Here is a 16,972-nt window from a genome sequence, read left to right as displayed (position 1 = left end):
TGCCCAATATCACGCTCCAGCCTCTCGTGCACCCTACATTTCATTGTGTACTAACATGCATGACTTCAAACAACTACGAAGAGGCCAGGCAGAACAGTCCACTGAAAATAAGCCACCGATTTATGAAGAATTACATTTTTAATTGTTGATTTGTGGCTTTGAGATTTTGCTTCTTTATTATTGGCAGGAGTTTCTCCTGCTTCATAACAATTCCCTGACAGCCTGCCTGTTACCTTTGATTCTGCACGGGAACAGGGCCTGTGCTGGCTCAGATGCTCTTCTTTTGCTCCGCTCCTCCACCATCTTAATTCCACCAGTGTCCCGCATTCGGTGCTCTCTCCCCACGGGACCCTCTATGACTGCGGGTAAGTGGATGCTTCACTGTTTCCTCAGCGTTTTGGTTTCTGCGTTGTTGGATGGATGGACGGACGGACGCTCTGCTCACCACGAAAAGTTTGTGGTCATGCCATCACCTAGATTTGGATTCCCGTCTCGTCGGCTTCTCACTGCGTGTAAACTCTGGGCCTCCAGTGTTTCGTTCTAGTGTTCAGTTCACTTCTGAAAATTGATGGTTCTGCGACTCTCCACTGCGTCACCTCTCACAGGTGTGATGTCATAAGGGGGCTTCCGCTGATTACGCTCTCTCCTCTCTTTGAACTTCGCTTCTCCTAGGCATGTGATGATCTCTGTTCAGTCTACTTGTTATCGTTACATGGAGGTCTCTCATTAAAGAAACAGATCCCCTTTCTTTTTCGCAAATGCATATTTTGGTTTTGTCTTCTGCCAATTTCCTGGCTTCTATAGTGTTCTTCATATCTGACAGTCCACTATGGGAAATGGCTTACAGAGTTCCTCACTGGAATGCAAGTACTTGTCCCCTAAAGGGGAGTGCTCCTAGTTAGGTCCCACTTGCCTAGACACCTAGGGGGAGGGTCTTGCGAAGCAGGTTTGCCTTCCTAGACTCAAAGGGGGAGGCTCCTCCTTCAGGATAAGGGATGAATTACCTTGATTCGTCACAGAACCTTCACCAGGAACAATAGTCTGATTTGGTGTTGATTAGTAGAGGGCTGATTTTCTTTTTTTCTTTTTTTAATAGTTTAGGATTCTCCAGCGTGGGTTATAGCATGGATTCACATGCTCATGAATATTCCCCTTCGTCAGGCCGGAATCCTTAGTGAAACAAAAAGCTGTTTCACTTTCACTTTGAAACTGTATTTCTCCTCTAAACCAACCACTGTCCTCTGGGTCATACTGCCCCATCCAATGAAAGTCCTCTCTCTATGCTCCACCCCTGGTGGCCATCTTCAGATTCTTACCACACGCTTAAGTGTTTGGAGTCCTCAATTTATTTTTAAATTTGTTTATTGGCATTAATAAGTTAGAATGTTTCAATAATTACATTACAATAGCTATCATTATGCATTTCACCTACCAGGCACATCCTGCCACAACAGACAAACAACCAAACAAACATATTAAACAACAAAACAACATGTCCACGCTCAACAACTAGGTCTTATCGTCATCTTGATCAGGTCACATATGCAAATCAGTAACACTCCTCTTTAATGGCGGGCCCCACAAACAGAGTTGCACTTAGTGCGACAACACCGGTGCTGGTGGCGGGGCATGGTTCATATCACAGCTTGCTTGTTTTATGATGCCTTGGATTGTGACTGGGTGTTCACGGCAGCATATCATCTGAGGGGTGAAACATATCCCAGACCAGTTGCTTCCATGAGTCGTAGGTACCCCCTGTAACTTCATCTAGGCACTGTGCCGACCTGGCCCACAATATTGTCTCTGTCTCGACCCATGTTTCAAAATCTCTTAGCCAGCGTGCATATTGTGAACCCCAAACCCCCCCACCATACCCCCAGTCGACTTCCATGCCATGGCAATGCATTGTTTAACCAGGACATGAACTTAATAATGTGTTTGTTTACTTTTCCTCAGGTATGCACCCAGCAGACACTCCACTGATTCCATGGGTATCTTGTGACCCCAGCCCACCTACATTCTATTTCAACCCGGGACCAGAGATCACGCACCTTAACACAATAACAAAACATGTGCACCAGGTCGGCTCCATCACCCTGAGACCAGGGGCATATCGACTATTTACCTTTATCAAATTTGGCCACTTTACTGGGAGTCATATAGGTTCAGTATAGCACATTTAACTGTATCAATTGAAAGCGGGCATTCCTGGACACATCCTTGGGAAATCTGAGAATGCATTCCCATTCATGCTCCCCAATTTCCACTCCCAAGTCTGATTTCCAGCAAGCCTTTAGCGTGGGACTCTGGGGATTAGGTCTATCCGCTAAGGCACCATACAGTCGGTACACCGGACGCTAGCCATCCTCCAGAGAGAACATCAAAACTAGCAGTGCTGTTGCCTCTGGTTCCTTTGGCCAACCAGCCCATTTACGCTTAGCCTTCCCCACCATTCTCATAAAATGCAGGAACTGCCCACCAGGAAGTCCGGTTTGCTCAGTGATGGAATCTAGCTTTCTAAATCTGCCATTTTCAAACATATTGCTCCAGGTAGAGATCCCACAGGCCTCCCAGCGTCTTGCCACTGTAAGCTCCTCTCTATTCCTGCATATGACTGCCACTATCTGGTGGTCCGGTGAGTATGGGCAGTCCAGTTTCATCACTTTCAATGCTCTATGCCATACCTTCCTGCCCAAACAGTGTAGTGCCAAGGCAGTTTGATGGCAGCCATAATTCTTCTCTGAGGTGGGCAGGAGCCACCAGCCGCTGTAACCATAGCGACTAAGATGTGACCTCATCTGACAGCCATTTTGATACGTAACTAAGTTGTGCCGCCAAATAGTAACCCTCCAGGTTCGGGAGCTGCATACCACCCTCCCTATATGGCAAACATAGAGTTGCCATGCCGATCATATGCCGAGCTTTGCCCCAAAGGAAACCCCTCACCAGAGAAACCAATAATAGAAAGGAGGCATTGAGGTAGTAATGAACATTGGTAAAATAAATTATAAAAATCTAGGCAAAACAATCATCTTTACAATCGCCACCCTGCCCATTGGTGAAAGTGGAATCCTAGACCAAAAGGACATTGACCTCCTCAGCCCTGGCAATGCACCAACTGTGTTGCGTGTGTGCATGCTTTCGGGTGTATGCATAATGTGTACTCCTATGTAGCAAAAGGACCCCACCTCCCAAGGGAGTCCCACGTTAGGCAAAGCCTCAGTTTCGGCCCTGCGGAGACCACCCAGCGGGAAAATGCATGACTTCTCTCTATTATAGGATATCCTGGAGAATTTAGCAAAGTTATCAAGCACTTCCATGATTATTGATAGGTTATGCTGTGGGCCCCTTATATACAGCAGTACATCAATGCATACAGCGAAATTAAGTGATTAGTACCGTCAACCCAAATACCCCAGCCCACCTACATGCTATTTCCAAAAACTCTTAGCGTAGGTAGACTGCAAGCGGCTCCAGTGCCGGCACATACAACATCGGCGATAGTGGGCATCCCTGCCATGTTCCCCTTTGAATGTCCCACGCCTCCGATACCTGCCTCCATATTTGACCCTGGCAATCAGCGACGCATATAAAATCCTTACTCATCTCAAGAACTGTTCTCCCAACCCAAACTCTTGCAATGCTGCAAAGAGCCATTCCCAATAAAGTAAATCGAAAGCTTTAATCGCATCTAGCGATACCACCACATACTATTCAGGGCTTTCATTGGTCTGTGCAATGATGTGTTGCAGCCGGCGTAAATTTAGCGCAGTGTTCGCCCAGAGATAAAGGCTGTCTGGTCACTATGTATCAGGCTCGCAATCACTCTGCGGAGCCGTCCCGCCAACATATTTGTCAATATTTTCTTATAATAATTTAACATAACAAGGGGCCGATATGATTCACATTTATCTGTGGGTTTCCCGGGTTTGGGTATTGGGACCACAAGGATTTCCCGCTTGCTCGCCGGCTGCATGCCTTTGGTGAGGCTTCTTCATAGACCTTGAGCAACACACAGGCTAGTGTTGTATGCTTTGTAAAATTCAGGCGGAAGTCTGTCGCTCCCAGGAGCTTTACTTGTGGCAAGCGAGGCAATCGCCTCGGGCACTTCATCAACTGTGATGGGTTGATCTAATGCGGCCTGCTGTGCGCTCTCTAATTTGGGAAGAATCATTTTTGAGAAGGTTTCCTCTAGGTCCTTTTGGGGGACCTGTTCCCCACGACTGTACAGCCAAGTAGAAGGATAATATCATTAAACAGCTCAAGCCCACCAAATGCAAAAATGAAATGTATTCAACAATGATTATTAAATCATGCCCGCCCACATTGTCAGGAGCAATATGTAATTTTATTAATACTTCTTTGACAACCGGTATGGTTCCCCAGGATCTAAAAAAAAAAAAGCAAAACTGTATTCAGCGCCCATCTCATTACGCCTGATCCCAGAATCATGGGCTTAGCCCACAGTGCCTAACCTAGGAGCCATGAACCTTGTCCCAATTTACATCTTAACCATCCTAATGATCAACACCGCCACCAACACCATCACTCACCCCACGGCCAAGCTGCTTTACCACACCCCGCCCTCATCCGCCATTATGGCCACCACTGCAGCCTTCTCCAACTCTACTCCCAGACACTTATCTATGAAAAAAAATTAGCACCATCAGAAAGTATTTTTCGAAGGGATTGTGTCCTCCGACGTATTCCTTATCTTTGATAGATCTCCCAGCTTGCTGGCCTGCTGGTCTCGGAATTTTCTTTCAGTAGAGGGCGCTGCGCGTCAACGTCCCTCGAGCCGATGTCCCTCGACAGCCTCCGTATCGGCGCCAAAGGTCATCACACGTATAAATAGACTCGTGCAGCGTCCGTTGCTCAGATCCGTTTTTCCGCGCTTCGTGGGGCCTCGGAATATCGTTGCTCGGTTCTTCAGTCAAATATACTTCATTATTCCTCGTGAATATCGACTCGTACTCGATGGCTTCCTCACCCGAACCGACGACTCCACAGTCCTGCTTCAAAAAATGTCGAGACTGGAAAGAAAATGTCGTTGACGGATCCTCACAGGATCTGTTTGTGGTGCCTGGGAATCGAGCACTATTGTTCGGAATGCGAGGACTGCATGTCCATGACGGCGAAAGCCTTTGAAGGAGCGTAAGGGGAAGCTCGAGAGGGGTAAGGCAGTTAAAACTTCTTCGAAAGTTTCCTCGGCGGAGTCGAGACATTCGTCTCCTCGCCATCACAAAAGACATTCTCGTTCTAGGTCTCGAAGCAGTTACCATCACTCTTTGAGATCTAAGCATTCAAAAAAGAGACGTCGAAGATCCCCTTCCTCGTCGTCGTCTTCCGTTTCCCCAAAAAGGGTCTCCTGCCCCACAAAACATAGCTCTCAGGTTGAGTGGGAGGAATTCAGGAAAAAGATGCTGAGCGTCTTTGAGAAAGCGGCCTCGACCCCCTCGAAGACTGCTGAGGGTGATACCCTGGGTGAAAGACCTGAAAAATCAAAATGCCGCGAGTCACAGCACCTGGCGAAAGAAGCCACTCGAGCGTCACGAACCCTCGAGTAAAGGCAAAGTCGCGTCTTCGCCGCCGTCGTCGAAGATCCCTTCGACGCATAGTGGGCGTCTTCAACGCCGTTATCGAAGGGTTCTTCGACACACAGGTCAGTCGAGTCGACGCCGAGAAAGGGCAAACCCACGGCCATCTCACAGCAGTGACCATACCCAGAGCCTTGATCACGAGAATGTCGTCGACAACCTCGAGTAGAATTCTGATACTCTCGAGTTCATCGAGGCCTCTACCACCTTTCTCGACGCCTTTTTCGATGGATTCAAAGCCTTTAACGTCCGCGTCGACGACGTTTTCTCAGCCAATCATGACGAATTTGGCCCCTTCTGCTCTGGAAATGGGATTTATACCATTTTCAAGACCTGATCACTCAAGAGTCTTATCTATTTATGAAGAAGGGGAGGATTCAGATCAGGAAAGACCTTTTGAGTTGCAGGGATCTGCAACTCCTGTACCAGAGGAATTTACCTCTGAGGAAGTTAGGTTTAAAGACGTCCAAGAATCCTTACAGGAAGCAAGTGGGTTGGACACTTCCCCAGAAGTGGAATTTGCCAGACCAGGCCCAGGGGAACATGCTGAAACCCCTTATAGAACCTTGATGGCAAGGATAATAGAGTTTATGGGGTGGTCCACACCCTCACCTGCTTTTCAGCAAGACGACCTCACAGACATCTTGGTCAAAGGTCCACAGGAGGATCCTGTGGTGCCATTTCATGCGGCATATCCCGGCAGTTAACAAAAAATTATCAGCTAAATATAGGGTGTCTTCTGCTGACCCTGAATATTTATCCAAACACCCAACTCCGGAGAGTCTGGTTGTTCAGGCAGCTACTTCATCAGGTAGTAAATCGGCTTACCCTACTGGTCCACAGGACACGGATGATAAGAGATATGACTCTATGGCCAAAAAAGTCTTTTCTGCATGTAGCATGGCGTTGAAATCCATCAATGCTACTTGTATGCTCGCAAGGTTCAGCCACACACTTTGGGAGTGTGCTTCATCAGCGGCTGACTGCCTCCCGGAGGGAGAAGAAAAGGAAGCGTTCCTAAACATCATCAAGGATGGTAAAGACGCTATGTGCGAATCCCTTCAAACTGGCATCGATTCTGCTGACCGCATCAGCAGGGCCATGGCGGCAAGCACAACAACCAGGAGATTTGCTTGGTTGCGGAAGTCTGGTTTTGCTTCAGATGTGAAAAGCAGACTCTTGAATATGCCTTTTGACGGCTCTTCCTTGTTTGGTAAGAAGGCGGATGACAGTTTGGAAAAGCTTCAAACATCAAAGGCAGCAGCAAAATCCCTGGGAGCTGCAATCCGTCAGACACAATATTGCCCCTCAGGAACCTCTTGGAGAGGTAAGTCCTTTTGCTTCTATTCTGCATTCGGAAGAGGCAGAGGACAGCCGGTTCAAAGGGGTCAGAAAAAATTCACCCGAGGTGGACGGGGTAAAAATAAAAAAAGCCACAGCAGCAGGTGCCTCTTTACCCTTGGCATCTGCATCAGCCGCCTCCAAACCGCTCTGAGGACTCTCCTCACAAGACAACAGTAGGGGGCAGGTTAACTCAACATCTGACGGAATGGCAGGCTATTACGTCAGATGCTTGGGCATTGGAGACAGTTGCCCAAGGTTACTGCCTGCTTTTTCTACGCATCCCTCAGAGTCATCCACCGGGGAACAGCTCTCTGAAAGCTTCAGATCCGCTCCTCTTGCAGGAAATTGTAGACCTGCTAGAGAAAGGTGCCATAGAACCGGTACCTGTAGCGGAGAGGAAGAAGGGCTGGTACTCCCCCCTTCTTTCTCATACCGAAGAAAGACGGAGGACTGAGACCTATCTTGGACTTACGAGAATTGAACAAGTTCCTCAGAAAGGACAAGTTCAAGAAGGTAACTCTCTCTCAGATCCTTCAGGCCCTCCAGCTCCTGGACTGGCTGGTATCTCTGGACCTCCAGGAAGCTTATTTCCATGTGCCAATCCATCTCAAACACAGGAAATACCTGAGGTTCGCAATTGGCGGCTCTCATTATTAATTTCGAGTTCTGCCATTTGGGCTGACCTCCGCCCTGAGGATCTTCACCAAGCTAATGTCGGTAGTGTGCAAGTCTAAGGAGGGAAGGGATTCACGTATACCCCTATCTGGACGATTGGCTGATCAGAGCTGTATCCCCGGAACAAGCTCAGATAAAGCTAGATTATGTCTGCCACTTCCTTCACAAACTGGGCTTCTCCCTCAATTTAAAGAAGTCACAGATGATACCATCACAGAGACTCCAGTTCATTGGAGCGGTCCTGGACACTTCCCTGAGAAAAGCCTTGCCACCAGAGGTGAGGGCTCAAGATATTCTGCAGATGGTCACCAAGTTTCAAAATGCCCAACGTCTCCCAGCCTTTGACTTTTTGAGGTTGCTAGGCCTCATGGCATCCTGAGCATGTTCCTTGTGCCAGAGGCTCGCCTGAGAATGAGATCTCTTGGGTGGGCACTGAGAACTCAGTGGTCGCAATTCTCAGGGAGAATGACAGACCTCCTTCAGGTTCCGGACAAGGTGGCTCGAGACCTTCAGTGGTGGGCCTGCCAGAAAAACATCTTGAAGGGAGAACTGTTTTGGCAACTATAGCCGGAGATGACAGTAGTCACAGATGCCTCACTCACGGGGTGGGGAGCCCATCCCAACGACTTGACCATCAGCGGTCGTTGGCTCCATCGGAGTCCAGACTACATATCAACCTGTTAGAGCTGAGAGCAATCAGACTAGCGCTGAAGGCTTTTCTGCCATCTGTACAGGGGAAAAATGTCCTGATAATGACGGACAACACAGTGGCTATGCACTACCTCAACAAAAGAGGAGGCCTAGGATCACTGCCACTGTGCAGAGAGGCAATGCAGCTCTGGTTTTGGGCAATTCAAGAAGGAATCTCTCTTTCAGCAGTTCACCTAACCAGAGAGAAGAACTTGACGGCGGACGCTCTGAGCAGGCAGGGCATAGTCTCCCACGAGTGGGAACTAGCTCAGGAAGTCCTTCAGGAGATCTTCGCCCTTTGGGGAACCCCTCAAGTGGATCTGTTCGCCACCAGTACCAACAGGAAGTGCGATCTGTTTTTTTCAAGGGAATTTCCCCCGAGGGGAGCTCTAGGGGACGCGTTCGTAGTGGACTGGGAGTTTCCACTCCTGTATGCGTTTCCACCAGTCCCTGTCATTCCTCAAATGATCAGGAGGTTGAGAAGATTCCGGAGGACCATGATCCTAATTGCCCCAGACTGGGCCAGGAGAACGTGGTAACTGGACCTTCTGGACATGTCCATCTGCCCTCCAATTCGTCTTCCACTCAAGGAGAATCTTCTCTCACAGAAGGGAGGTCAGGTTCTCCATCCAGACATCAGAACCCTCAATCTTCACTCCTGGCTTCTGAAAGGTTGAGATGCAAGGATTGGGACCTCCCTGATGATGTCATGGAAGTGTTGCTTTGGGCCAGAAGGCCAGCAACAAAGTCTTTATACCGCTGCCGTTGGAACAAATTTTGCAGCTGGTGTAGAGAAGAGAATATCGACCCCTTTTCATGTGGTACACCAACGGTGTTATCCTTTCTACTCTACTTGGAAAAGTCAGGCCTTCAAGTTGGCACTATCAAGGGCTATCTCGCAGCGCCATCGATCTTCAAGCGCACTGCAGAGGAGCCATCGTATTTCAAATTACCCTTAGTAGTACAATTTCTAAAGGGATTAACTAATGTCTATCCTCCAAGGCCATTCCAAGTTCCCTTATGAGACTTAAATTTAGTCTTAAATTTCCTGATGGGTACTCCTTTCGAACCACTCCACTCTTGTTCGCTAAGATTTCTCACCCTTAAAACTGTTTTGTTAGTGGCTTTAACATCTGCTAGAAGGGTGAGCGAATTACAAGCTCTATTTTGTAAAACCCCTCATACAATTTTTCATAAAGACAAAGTTGTCCTACAGGTGAAGCCTAATTTCCTCCCAAAGGTGGTTTCTGAATTCCACATCACTCAGAAAATTACTTTACCTTCGTTCTATCCGCCTCCCATCCAGGGAAAGAGGTAGAAAGGCTACATAGGCTGGACCCAAGACAGGCTTTAAGCTTTTACATCAGCAGACTTGCTAGGATTAGGCAAGCAGACCAACTGTTCGTAGGTTACTCAGGGCACAAATTAGGACTACTGATAACAAAACAAACCATTTCCAGATGGATTATTTTGGCCATTCTGGAATGTTACAAACTAGCAGGGAAAGAGCCTCCTCAAAATCTTAGGGCTCATTCAACCAGGGGTATCGCAGCTTCCTCGGCCCTCCAAAGAGGGGTTTCAGTTCGAGACATATGTGCGGCTGCCACATGGTCGTCCGCACATACCTTCACAAGATTTTACAACCTGGATTCCTCCTCTAGTCAAGAGACTAGGTTTGGCAAAGCTGTGTTACATTCTGTTCATTCCTAAAAGGAAGCATGGCGTTTTACTCCCAACTCCAATTACACACCACTGCTATGGGAGTCTATCAAAGATAAGGAATACGCCAGAGGACACAATCCAATTCGAAGAACAAGTTACTTCTTACCTGGTAACGTTCTTTCGATGGGATGTTCCTCCGACCTATTCCTTATTGCCCCTCCCATCCATCCCTGTAGTAATACTTCCCTTGTGATTGCAGCTTACGCTTCTTCAAGGTCAATAACCAATTAATGTAAAACAACTGTTAACGTCAAAACGGAACTGAGCAACGGACGCTGCGCGAGTCTATTTATACGCGTGATGACGTTGGCGCCGATACGGAGGCTGTCGAGGGACATCGGCTCGAGGGACGTCGACACAGCGCCCTCTACTGAAAAAAATTTCAGAGGCCAGCAAGTTGGGAGATGATCTATCAAAGATAAAGAATACGTCGGAGGGGGCGTGGCTTGGAAGCCATGTGAAAGGACGTGCCTGTACGGGAGCTCCCGCTGATCCGTACATAATCCGACTGATACCGCGCAAGGACCGCTGTGATTTGGCAGAAAGTGGGAAGACTGTGAACATGAAGTCCGGCTGCACGCGAGGACACATTTTTACACGGGTTCGTGGTGCGCACGTGTACTTAAGAGCCGAATGAAGCACTGGTGGCGAGATCACGATTGACGACAAAATGGCCGCCGCCGCTTGACGAGGGGACAAAGGAGCGGTAGATTGGGACCACAGCATACGTGCGCTCTCTCAGCGGAACGAAGGGGGCAGCGCGACCTGGCCCATCTGGGGGTGCGCCGTACAACAGCGGTGCCTGAGGCTGTGGTGCGAGCTGGGACTCTCAACTGAGTCGTGGTGTATGGGCACGGTGCCTCCCTGGCCTGGACCGGAGCGCGGCCAGAAGGACGCTCCTGACTGGAGATATGTCGAGCAAACCTCTGAGGGCGAAGAATAAGCAGCCTACGCTCGACGAATACGCCAAGACATCGCCCGGCCTGGAAGGTGCCAGGAGCAGGGATAAAGCTCAGACCAAGGAGATGGCCGCCGGGGGTGCGAACCAAGAGGTCCTCGCTGCGATCGCGGACCTGAAGGCGACGTGGGAGACCAAGCTCCAACTTGCTGTGGTCGAATTGAAAACTGCGTTGGAACTACAGGTCGGGGCGGGGCAGGAGGACGTGAATCTCCTGAGGCAGGATGTACGAGCCCTTGCTGAGCGCACGGAAACTCTGGAAAAGGAGATGGGCCCTACTGTGGAGGACTGCACTGCATATAAGAGCGATATCCATGCCCTGGTGCAGCGGGTGGGTAACTTGGAAAGTAGGGCCGAAGAGGCGGAAGGACGCGCTCGAAGAAATAATGTTCGCATCGTGGGCCTGCCGGAGGGGGCTGAAGGCCAGAACCCCACGGAGTTTATCGAGAACTTGCTGCTGCAGGAGATCACTGGGGGAGCCCTGTCGCAGGGGTTTGCGGTGGAGAGGGCACATAGGGCCTTGAACAGAAGACCACCGCCGGGGAACCCACCTAGGCCTGTGATCGCCAAGATCCTTAACTATCGGGACCGGGAAAGGATCCTTGAGCACTTTCGTAAGGGGGGTACCATACAGCGAGGAGAGGCGACCATCACTGCTTACCCCGACTACACCCTGCAAGTGCAGCGTAGTCGCATGAACTTTGGGGCGGTCAAGAGGCGATTGCGGGCAGCGGGGTATAAGTATATGTTGCTTTACCCGGCCAGATTGAAGATATTCTTTAAGACTAAGACACTGTTTTTTGACACTCCGGAGGAGGTCATGGAATGGCTCGATGCACAAAATTGTCCTCAAGAGCCAGATGAGCGGATGGAACGGGAAGAGATAAGTGACGCTGCGGGGCCGGTTGGGCGATGAATATTGGGACTGGAATATAGTCGGTGGGACTTTGTTATGGTAGTGTATGCGTTAGGACTTCGAAACATGGTCCATGTGTGCGGATACGGTAGTGTGGGAGGGGAGCCTCCGGGGACTGTTCTTTGTACCCCAGTTTGAGTTTAGGTTAGTCACGGTGTGTGGGGTGACACCCTGTCGGGTTCTCTACTTGGGTTCCAGAGAGAACCGAACACAGGGATGCCTGAGATCCAGGGATGGAGCTGGGCAGTTGGTTGGGGTAGGGGGGTGGGGTGGGTCAGTTTTTATATGAGCCTGGGAGAGAAACTGGGGATGGGGGCCCTTGCGGTAGGGGAGAGGCGAGTGGACCTGGGAGAGGGATGGGAGCTACTGATGCATCATGGGGGACCTTAGGATACTAACGTGGAACGTTAGAGGGCTTAACAGCTACCTTAAGTGTAACAAGGTCATGTTGTACTTAAAAAGACAAAAGATAGATATCGCCTTGTTACAGGAGACACATCTGACACGGGATAAACTGGAACTGGTGGGGAGAAAGTGGAGAGGGACTGTAGTTGGATCTACATATTCTGCCCATGCTAGAGGTGTGCTGATTTTGGGTTGCACCACATGTCCCGTTTAAGCTACTTGGGGAGGTTGTGGAGTCTGATGGGAGGCTGGTCATGGTAAGGGGGCTTGTGGAAAATAAAGTAGTGTGCGTTATAAATACCTATGCCCCCAACCGTGACACGGCGACATACTTCAGGACACTGACCACTAGACTGGGTGAGGGGATGGGGGTCCTGTGATTTGGGGAGGGGATTTTAATTGTGTACTAGACCCCAAGGAGGACAGGTCAGATGACAGGGTGGACAGGCCCAGTCCGGCGGCTAGGGTACTGCAGGCGCTGCTGGTAGACCTTGGCCTGGCAGACGTGTGGAGGACGAGACACCCTGGCGTGAGGCAATATTCACATTACTCGGCCCCGCACCAGTTACACACAAGGCTGGATTACTTCTTCGCCACTCCGGACGTTGTCGCGGAGTGTGACCAGATAGACTACAGGGCGAGAGTCCTTTCGGACCACTCGCCCCTGGTCATGCGTTGGCAGCTTTGTCCCCCACGTGCGCGTATTCCAACATGGCGCCTTAGGGCGGAAGCGCTCAGGGATCCAGTCTTCAGAGAGGAAGTGAGGGAGGAGATTGTTGCTTATTTTGAAGCGAACACAGGCAGCGTCAAGTCGGCTGGTACTTTGTGGGAGGCCTTTAAGGTTGTAATGAGGGGGGTTGCCATTGCTAAATCCAAAGGATTAATGGGAGGAGTCCTGGCAGATCTGCGTAGAGCCGAGATTGAGTTGGAGAGAGAGCTGGGGGAGGGGGGACGGACATGGAGGAGGTCATTAATCTGCAACAGAGGTGCGCAGAACATTGGGACAGGCTTTGTAATCTGAATTACAGGAAGTACATTGAGAGGTTGCATGCCGGGGGAGACAAGACGGGCAGGCTTCTTGCTTGGCTGTATAAGAGCGAGACCCCAAGATCCCCGATCCTTTTCAGTGATACCTGATCGGGAGTGGAGCAGGACACCCAGGAAGGGGTGAATGGAGCATTCGCAGAATATTATCAAGAATTATATGAGGATCGAGAGGGGGGAAGCCGGGAGGAGATAGAGATAGAGGTAGTACTTGAAGATATAGGCCTGCCCAAGATAAGTGACGAAGAGCGAGAGGAGATGGATGCTCCGATCACTCTGGAGGAGCTGCAGGAGATTGTGCGGCAGCTGCCCACTTGTAAGGCCCCAGGTGCAGATGGGTTCCCCAGTGAATTTTATAAAGCGTATGGGGAGGAGGTGCTCCCGCCCATGCTGGAGATGTTTAATGAAGCGTTCGAGGTGGGGCGGCTGCCGGAATCACTCAGGGAGGCGATTATAGTACCGCTTCCCAAACCCAATAAACCGGGGCATGATTGTGGCTCCTACCGGCCCCTGTCGATGCTGAACCAGGACAGCAAGATCCTGACAGCGGTCCTGGCGGCCAGAATGCGGAGGGTAATAGGCAAGCTGATCCATCCTGACCAGACGGGCTATGTCCCGAACAGGAATATTACTCACAATCACAGGCGCCTTCACAGGGTGGTGGAATGGGGGGGCAGTGAGGACAGCGAAATGGCAATAGTGGCGCTGGACGCGGTTAAAGCGTTCGACTCCGTCCGATGGCCATGGCTGCTGGCGGCTATGGGGCAGTTCGGACTGGGACCATGCTACATGAGGTGGGCCGAGCTATTATATAGTGCGCCTCTGGCTAGGGTCCGTACGGGTGCAGTAGTGTCAGACAGATGGCAGTTAGGCAGAGGTACCAGGCAGGGATGTCCTTGGTCCCCAATGTTGTACATACTGGCCCTCGAACCCTTAGCAGTTTACCTCCGGCAGCAGTATGATCCGGTGGGCATAGAGGTGGGAGGAGAGTGCCATCTTATATCCCTGTATGCAGACGATATGCTGTTATACTTGAAACATCCGGAAGAGAATTTGCAGTATATCTTGGAGGTATTGGAGAGGTACGCCTGGTTGTCCGGCATAGCGGTTAACCCTCAGAAATCCGTATTATTCCCGCTGGGCAGTTATGTGGGGATACCGGCGGAGAGGTTGCCGGTGCTGCGGATTCCGTGGGCAACAAGCTCCTTCCGGTACTTGGGCATTGACGTGTATCACACGACCGAGGAAGAACACAAGTATAATACTGAACTAGCTGTGGGAAAGATTGAGAGGTGCATGAGGTTCTGGGAAAGATTGCCTTTAGCAATGATGGGTCGCGGAGCTATGCTCAAAATGGTGGTACTGCCCAGGCTCCTGCATTACTTTAATAACATCCCGTATATGATACCTAGGAAGTTTTTCGCTAGGTTACATAGCGTGTGTAGGAATTTCCTGTGGCACGGCACGCGCAACAGGGTCGCATTATGGAAATTGCAGAACTCTTACGAGAAAGGTGGCGTGAAGCTGCCGAACTTTGAGGCCTATTATATCGCGGCGCAACTGCAATATGTGGCCAGGTGGCTTTCAGATGAAGAGACCCCCGAACATAGGCTGCTAGGGAAAGACTGTTCCCCCTTCTATCTGCGGGAGGTGATTTGGGTGACTGGCTCATGGATGAGAGAGCGTCCTAAGATGCTGGCCCTTGGCAGGAACATATGGCGGCGTGCCTGTCGGATGATGGGTGACCCCTCGCCGTGTATGCCGCAGTTCCCTCTGATCGCCCTGGCAGAGAACTATTATCCGGACGTATTGGGAGTCAGTGGGATTGATTACAATGGGCGACATCTGGCAGGATGGGACCCTGATGGAGTTCGATGAACTGGAGGCAGGGTCGGGACTACACAGGGGTCAATATGTAACATATCACAGGGTGGTCCGGGAGGTCCGGAGCACGTGGCCCGAAACTACTTTGGCCGATGAACCGGATGCCACGCTGGAGACGATGTATGACGCATCAGAGGGCGGACACGAGGTCACTAGGTTGTACGAGATGTTGATGACAAAGGTTGGGAAGGATTTAGGGCACCTGAGACTGGAGTGGGAAGCGGAGATGGGGGCCCCGATGTCGGATGGGATGTGGGTGCGCGCCCTGGGGTACCACAAAAAGGTATCGAGGAACGCCAGGTTTAAGCAGATACAGCTCTATATTACGCACAGGGCATATATGACCCCCCTTAGAATTTCCAAATTCCTAGGTAGTGGGCGCCAGGCGTGCCCCAAGTGTAACGAAGAGAATGCGGACATGATACATATGTTCTGGGCGTGCCCAGTGATTGCAACTTACTGGGGTGAAGTGGCGCGGAGGCTGGCAGGGAGGGGTATCACACTTAAGGTGGATTCGGCTTGGGCTTGTCTGGTGGGAGGGTATCCCAGGGCGCGTAAGCTTCGACATGTTGATAAACTTAAAGATCTGGCCTATGTGCTTGCCAAACGTAGGAAAGCCATGGAGTGGAAGAAATGTCACAAGCCGCGAGTGGAGGTCTTGTGGCGGGATCTCCAAAAATGGGCGGATGCCGAAACGACAGCGTGGCAAGATGGCAGTATGGCAGGGGATGGGGAAGAAACAGGCTCTCTCACGGCATGGAAGTTGTTGTTAGCTGAGCTGTTTGGTGCGGGATTGGCCTCGGCTGGACTTGAGAGCGATGAGGCCCCACCGCACGGAATGGACACTGATGGCGAACACTCTACAGGCTCATAGGGGGGAGGGATGGGGATTGCAGTGCCTTACTTTTTGTTCGTTTGGTTTTGTTGTTTGAAGTGTTTTGTTTATGTTTCGTTGTAATGTTGTTTGGTTGAGATAAAATAAAAATATATTTAAAAAAAAAAAAAAGAATACGTCGGAGGAACATCCCATCGAAAGAACGTTACCAGGTAAGAAGTAACTTGTTCTTCCCACCCTTTTCCTACCACCTATTATTCCTATGCAGCAGAAAACACACCCAATCAACAAAGATACCCAACACATATTAGAGATATTTTCACCTGCTCAATGGATCCTTCGTTTTGAAAGTAAACCCAAGCCCAATCAACTCTGTTCCACTAACTGGAGAACCCACAGACTAGGTTCCAGACTCGCCAATCTCATTTCAGAATCTTAGCCTTGCACCACCAAACATAACTCTAAATCCACTCAGGTACCCGATCATCCACCAACCCAAAAAAAAAGGCCCTACGAATGAAAAGACCAAGGAAACGCACAAAATCAGCGGTGCTCTGTTCAATGCCAGATCTCGTAGAGCACGCCACTGAAATCGCTGACATCATTACCACTAACCAGCTCGATTTCCTCGCCGTCGCAGAGACTTGGCTCCATAAAGCAGCCAGCCCTGCCCTCGCCCTGGCTTTCCCAGATAACTTCACCATCATCAGAAAAGACAGAGAAACCTCTAAAGGAGGAGGCATTGCATTGATATGCAAATCCAGCCTTGATATGAGAGAAACCGAATCCACCCCTCTACACCATCGAATTGCTATCAGTCAAACTACGCTTATCTGCCCCCCGCACTGTCTCCATGCACCTGATATACTATGGGCTTTCAAAGAAGACATAACGACCCTCTT

At 50.1% G+C, this 16,972-nt stretch overlaps 1 protein-coding gene across 1 annotated transcript in view; it reads left to right on the top strand.

Annotated features, from left to right (window-relative positions):
• The window catches only part of NEK7 (NIMA related kinase 7), a 1,199,876-nt gene that overhangs the window by 1,059,267 nt on the left and 123,637 nt on the right, over window positions 1–16,972 (top strand). The gene's annotated exons all lie outside the window — the stretch shown is intronic.

This window comes from Ambystoma mexicanum, chromosome 1q (assembly GCF_040938575.1).
Source record: "Ambystoma mexicanum isolate Mex_15411 chromosome 1q, UKY_AmexF1_1, whole genome shotgun sequence".
NCBI lineage: Eukaryota > Metazoa > Chordata > Amphibia > Caudata > Ambystomatidae > Ambystoma > Ambystoma mexicanum.
The sequence above is the reverse complement of the archived record's forward strand: the minus strand, read 5'-3'. Positions and strand labels throughout refer to the sequence as shown.